The sequence below is a fragment of the Capsicum annuum genome, chromosome 11 (assembly GCF_002878395.1).
Source record: "Capsicum annuum cultivar UCD-10X-F1 chromosome 11, UCD10Xv1.1, whole genome shotgun sequence".
NCBI classification, from domain to species: Eukaryota; Viridiplantae; Streptophyta; class Magnoliopsida; order Solanales; family Solanaceae; genus Capsicum; species Capsicum annuum.
The window spans coordinates 121,099,267-121,106,760 of record NC_061121.1 but is presented as its reverse complement, the minus strand read 5'-3'; positions in this window follow the sequence as shown (position 1 = coordinate 121,106,760).

Here is a 7,494-nt window from a genome sequence, read left to right as displayed (position 1 = left end):
TGATAATATAGGATAGTGCATTTGTGTAGATGAGATTTTGGATGAATACCGATGACACACCCCAAAAACAGGCCATGTCATATGGGTACCTCCAGCCCACATAAACCGGAGGTCACCCCGGTAACCTATCACAATCATTGCATTAATCGCAGGGATCGGGTGAATCCGACCATATAATAAGATAGCGGAAACAATACTAGAAGTAAAAACTTATCAATGTCTAACCATTTCATAAATATCAACACACTAAGCAATATTCCAAGTCCACAGTCATCCACAATACCTCTATATAAACCGGTGTTTAGAAATATATATGTCGAGACAAGCCCTCGACAATAGCCAAACTAAGTATAAATGAGTCAAAGTCTAAACATAGGGGACCAAGAAAGAATGTCTTCAAAAATAAGGAATCTCACCACTCCGAGGTCAATGCATGAACCGCTTCGATCACCTAACACTGTGTAGGAATATAAGATGATGCGCCGACCCCTATTTTGCATGGGGACATAGCGTCCAAAGATGGTTAGGAATTGGAGGGATAGCATGTAACTCAAGGATGAGGATAAGATAGCATTATTATTCAACAATAAGTCAATATATCATATTCTTTCATATCCACACACTTATCCTTATATATAGGTATATCATATGCTAATCAAGAAATCATGGCTGAACATCATTCTTGAACATTCATTCATTAGACATGAAGTGGGGGACTCCGACCCTCCACACTTATGGATTCAAACATTTCTCATTAAGCATAGGTATTTAACCATATTCATACGTTCATTAGTGAAGTACTTTAATGACATACACAATTATTTAAACAAGTGACTATAACCACACACATATTCATCTAGGCAAGGGACTCCAACCTCATGCCCATTCGTTAGAAAAGGGACACTAATCTTATGCCAAGGGACTCTAACTGCAAACCGTTTAATTTAATGAGGGACATTAACCTTAACAGATCTCTTTATGCAATTGACTTTAACCTCGAGCATTTTAATTGGGAAAGGGACTCCAACCTCAAGCCATTTCGTAAGGATCTACCAAATCTCCTATAATACCCATCCAAGCCCAAGAAGCTCCTCATGTCGGTTGGAGTCATAGGTCTAGGCTATCTTTTAACTACCTCAACTTTGTATGGATCCACCTTTATCCCCTCACCAGAAATAACATGACAAAGAAAGGTCCTAACACTTGGCCAAAATTCACACTTAAAAAACTTTGCATATAATTTCAGGTCCTTAAGAGTCTGCAACACAATTTAGAGGTGATTGACATGATCGTCCTTACTCTTAAGAGTACATGAATATGTCATCAATGAGGACAATAACAAACAAACCCAGGAGCTATCTAAACACCCAATTCATAAGATTCGTGAAAGTAGCCGAAGTATTAGTCAGCCCAAATGACATAACCAAAACCACATAATGTTCGTATCGGGTTTAGCAAGCAGTCATGAGAATATCAACATCCCTAATTTTCAACTAATGATAGTTTGAATGAAGATCAATCTTAGAGAAATACCTAGCACCCTGAAGTTAGATGAAAAGAGTAGAAAGAGGGTACTTATTTTTCACTATAACCTTGTTCAACTGATGATAGTCTATACATATCCAAAGAGACCCATACTTCTTTCACATGAAAAGTACCAAAGCACCATATGGAGAAATAGTAGGACAAATGAAACCCTTATTTAGAAGATCCGTCAATTGGTCCTTAAGTTTCTTTAGTTCAAATGGAGCTATCCTACAAGAAGGAATGGAAATAAGATATTTATCCGGTAGACGATGAATCCCAAAATCTATTTCTCTATTAGGAGGACTTTTAGGAAGATCATCGGGAAAGACTTCAAGAAATTCATTAACCACAAGGAAAGATGTCAAAGAATGAATTCTAGAGTCAAAATCCTTAACCCAAACTAGATGATACAGACACCCTTTGGAAATCAACTTTCAATCTTTAAGATTGAAAATAAACCTCCCTATGGGTACTAAGGAACTTCCCTCCCATTTGATTACCGGTTCATTATGGAATTGGGAACAAAATTTTTGGGTCCTACAATCTAGAGAAGCATATCATGAATGGATATGATCTATCCTTAAGATTACATCAAAATCTACCATATCAAGCTCTACCAAATCCAACATGTCTCTCAATAAAAGATGGATACCGCACAACCCCTATAGATTTTTCTAGCAACTATTGAATAACCCATTGGAATAGAAATAGAAAAGGGGTTAGAAATATTTTTAGGACCAAAACCTAAGTGTACAGCCACATACAGGTCACATAAGAGAGTGTAGATCCCTAATAAAACAAACAATAAACATCACTAGAGAAGAGATTTAACATAGAAATGACAACATCAAGGGGTGCCTCAGATTCCTTAAAAGTAGCAAATGCATAGAGATGATTCCGGTCAGTGTCGGTACCCGAAGTGTTGAACTTAGGTGTTGGAGCTGAAGAAGTGGCAATTGACATATTATTAGCTCCAGTTGCAACTTTAGCTATAGGATATTTTTTCTATAAATGACTAGGATGACCACAATTAAAACACATGTGCCTCCCTTCCTTATAGTAACCATAATAAAGCTGCCCATAAAATCAGGAAAGTGGATAAGGTGGGACTGACTGAGCTCTACTAGCTTAAGACTGGGCATGCTAGGCCTTAAGACCACGGCTAGTCTGAAAAGAACAATCATCAAAAGGCTTAAGATAAGGAGCACTAGTTATCGAATAAGAACTTCCCTAATTCTACTTCTTAGTCTACTGTTTACCATATTTCCCACTGTTCTGCTGACCTGCACCTTGCTCTAAATGCCTAAACTTCTTGTTCTACCATTCTCCCATCTCTAATTGTTTTTTTTCATCCTCCACCTACTGCATATAAAGTAATAGCCTGGATATGTCTATATTATTGTTCAACCTAGTTTCCTTACAATCCAATACGAATTCATGGGACAAAAAAGATGTATACTTCCTCATTTTGAACCCCATGTCAGTCACTAACTCCAGAGCATGACGAGACAACTACTAAAATTTTAGAGCATACTCTTTCACACTCATCTTTCCCTACTTAGAGTTCACAAACTCTTTGGTCTTAACCTTTCTCAAATCTTGAGGAAAGAAGTAATCAAGGAAGGCCCTTGAAAATTCATCCCATATCGTTGGCTCAACGTCATCACCTCTTAATTTTGTACCACTCCTCTTACCACTGATATTCTATATCTTTCATCTGATATATAAAAACTCGACACCCTTAAAATTAGTAGCATGCATAACCTTGAAATATTTTTCCATCTCATCAATAAACTACCGATGATCCTCCTCAACCTTTTAACCTATAAGGGTTAGGGGATTCAACATCATAAACTAGCCAACTCGAGTGAACTCCAATGAATGAAAAATAGAACTAACACGATCAGACTAACGAGACTGTAATATCACAAATTGAGTAAGCATATGAATAGACTGACAAAACTCTACCTTAGAGATATCACCTTAAGGTGATTGAGCATAAGTATCACCAACCTATGAATTTTAATAAAGACTAGTAGGGATATATGGAACTCCACGAGGAGTATTACAATTTGGACCAGGGACTCTAGACTAGGTCTTTACTACATAAAAAAGGTGAGCCCCTCCATATTTTACTCTGATAGGCCAGAGGTTCTAATAGTGTTTATACGAATGTCAGATCTTTAGGGATGGCTAATTTGAAACACCAGTAAGCCATGAGTCCCCAAAATAAAACACAAGAAAGGGAAACATTCCTAAATGCCTTATAACCTCCCCTTAGAAGTATGGCGCTATGGCGTGCTATACATTCTTAAAAGGGACTTTACTCGATATAGCTTTTTGGACACCTAATGACACTGAACCATGATCTGATACCAAGCTTATCACAACCCCAAATAAGACATAGTTATGACGGGTGTCTTAAGCCCACCGTGTGCTAGAACCACTCCATTAGCCTAACATCTATAACACAATAAAATAATACAGAGGAAGACAACAAAACTTGATGATAAGAAGAATAGAAAAATTAAATGAAAACTCTAAGAATAAAAAAAATATCAATCCACACTTATCTATAAAAAGCCTCTAAAACTAGAATATTAAACTCAGTCAGGACATGCCCCCGACTATGACAAAAGGAATTCAAAAGTACTAATATAGTAATAGAAATAGTAAAATAACTGCTCTTCAAAAAATTGAGGCTCACAATTTCACAATAGATCATCATTAATACTGAATTACTTAGTGCTGCATAGGAGCAACAGAAAAGCCCTCAGACACTATATCATGAAAGGACGTCACGTCTAGGGATGGTCAATGGGGCAAACACTGGCATGTAACTCAAGAATAAGGGATAAAATAATGCCAATGTCAAACTAGTCAAAAGTCATATACACAACATTTATATATATATATATATAGGATGTCAGGATAGGGATAAGGGGCATGAACATAAGAGTTTAAACCATTAACCTTAACTGTGTACCTCGCTCAATCCTAATGGCACCTATGAGGTATATGGGTTTAGCTCCCCCTACTTAAATAGCCCATTATGTGTTTATCGAAAAAACAAAGGAATCTAAAGAAAGGGATAATGATACCATGGCTCTATCTTTCCTAAAATATAATATGTGAACTAAGAATAAGGTCATATAGACCCTCATCCCGACAAAAATGGTTTCCAGTGTTAGTCCCCCAGGACTACACCTTTACGGTAAGCTACACAGTTCCCTTTAAGCCCAAAATGAATTAATTTACACATAAACCAAACCTTTAACCCAAGAGCATTATATTAAGGCATTTACCACTTGCTATCATCATACCGATTATGCTTGAAAGCTGATATAATTATGCCAAACCAATCTATATAACCATTGGACTCACAAGTTCTATTTTAAATCCAAACCATGGTTACCAAGGGCCTTTCGAATCCGTTTTAAGCATTTATACTCTAATATATGCACTGGGTTTATAAATAAGTTGAATTATGCAATTATCCATGTTCAAAAACCAAATTAGCAAAGTGGGTTGGGGTTAATGCCATTACTAAGCAAAAAAGTCATTAATTTAGGGAATCCCATTTTCCCTATTGCAATTCCCATAAAAATGCAACCATTCAGTCCAAAACTATAAACTAAAGCATAAATCATCAATTTAAAACATGGAAAAAGTAATTCAAGTAATACTAGTAAAAATCCATCAACCCAATTTCAAACCCATCAATTCAAACCATATGGATAATGAGTAAATAAGTGACACAATGAAAAATTAAAGTTATGGAATGAAATACATACCTGAAATACATAAGAATTTGAAGTAAATTTGAGGTTTAGAGCTTAGATAGTGAATTCTTTGTTAAACCCATTGAGTTCTCTTGGGTTTTGAGTTTAAGAGAGAAAGAATAGAGTTAGATCTTTAAAAGACAAAGTGAATGGCGTTGTTTTATGTTAAAAGGTTGTGTATGGGGTAAAATACCAAAATCCCCTCACCCCAAATAGAAAAAACAAAATTGGATGACATTAAGATTGCATTACGGTACGCCCTTATAGCAAAGGCTAACCTTTGTGGCATACCACTATCGTAGAGGCAGACTACATCAGAATTCCAAAATAAACTTGAATCCATTTTTAAAATTCCAAAAATTTCCCAAAACACCCTTTTAATATCTCTAAACATAATTAAAGTCAATGATCGACATTACAAATATGAGAGGGTTAAGAATAAAATTGTTGAAATTTTAAGGGGTCCTACAGAAGTGATACGAGGCAACAATATTAGCGCAATTTCAATTAGAGTCAAAGTGGCTCATAATTTAAAGGCAGTGGTTCTCAGGATTGATACTCTTTGCGTTAGCCTTATTAATATCAGGGTCAGTCTAGTTGGCCAGTTCATGCCGTACTTTGGATTACAGATGAAGTCTAGTCTAGCTATAGTGATCTTCCTAGCCAGAGTAGTGGTTATCGTTTGAGGGGTTCATCTTATGGGTATTTTAGCAAAAGTGGTTATTCCAAGTCTATTGGATCTTCAGGTTGTAGTACAATGCCAAGGGCATATTATGATTGGAGGGCCTCTGTCCATTTCTCTAAAGAGTGTCCCAAACATTGAATAGCCATTCTTATAGCTCAGAGTATTTATCCAAATTTGGAAAGTACTGCCCCAAGCTAGAGGGTATATACAGGCTTGTGGGGTGGTCCATGATGAGTGGTAAATTTACTACTCATTAACATCCAAATTTGTGCACTCTAATATTATTATATTGTGTAAATTAAGTGAATTTTTCCATTTGAATGCACTAATTCCATTGGTTTGCAGGTTTACAGGTAACGGAAGAAACCAAATGGAGTGAGATGAAAAGAAAACTAAAAGGGAAAAGTTAGTGCAAAATTTAGAAAATCTGGTGGCCATTATGAACCGCGATCGCTATGCTTAGATTTTCAATCGTGATCAAGTAATTAGAGGAATACATGACCCTAGTTATCAAGATATGAACCAATAGTCACAATTACGATCCAGTGAGCGCAATCATGATTAAGTAAAAAATAGTCTAGGGTAGATTTTTAATGTCACATAGGATCCCAAGTCTCAAAACTGCAAAACCCTTTTATTTAAGAGGATATCTTTCCAACTAGAATTCAATTTTTGTTTGGAGGAAAACCCCACTACTTTGGGAAAGACAATTGTAGCTAATTTTCTGAGAGATTTTTGTTGGGAATTGACATTGAAGTTTGTCAATTATTCTTTTTTGTTATCAGTAGAAGCATTGGGTTCTCTCTTGGGTATATTTCCTCCCTCTAATCTCATGTATAGCTAAATATCTATCTTGGGGGTTATGTTAGAATAGGATGAAAATGTTGTGGGTCTTTATTTTTAGTGTAAATTCTTGATTAATGATGTTAGGTTTCACTAATACTTGATTGTCAAATTGGAATTTGTTGGTGATAGCCCCAATTTCCCAAAATCCATGATCATCCATGGAAGAATGATGTGGGTATTTTTTAGATCCCATATCATCTTCAAAAGAGGGATATAGGTGACAAGTATTTGAGAAAAATAAATTAGATGTTAGCTTATTCCTTTACATTGTCTTCGAAATAAGGATGGATAGTGAATTTTCTATGTCATGGGCATCTTCATAAAAATAGGGATGCCCAATTGAGATTTTTATTTGATTTGTTTGCCACACCCATGCGGTATTCAAAAGAATCGACAGGTAATATTTTTGGTGTTTGGTTAAAAACTAACACCAAAACCCCTAACCTAGCCTACCCATATATTCGTTTATTAAAATTTGATTGTGACCCTTATGTACTCATACACTATTTCCCACTAGGAAAGCATAATCCTAAGACTATTCTCATATTGGAATTTTATCTAAACTTGTTCCTCTATATTGGTAGTTCAAGTGAATTTTGTTTAAAAACCTTTCAAACCATACCCCCTAATTTTAATTTTTGTCGTACTTTATGT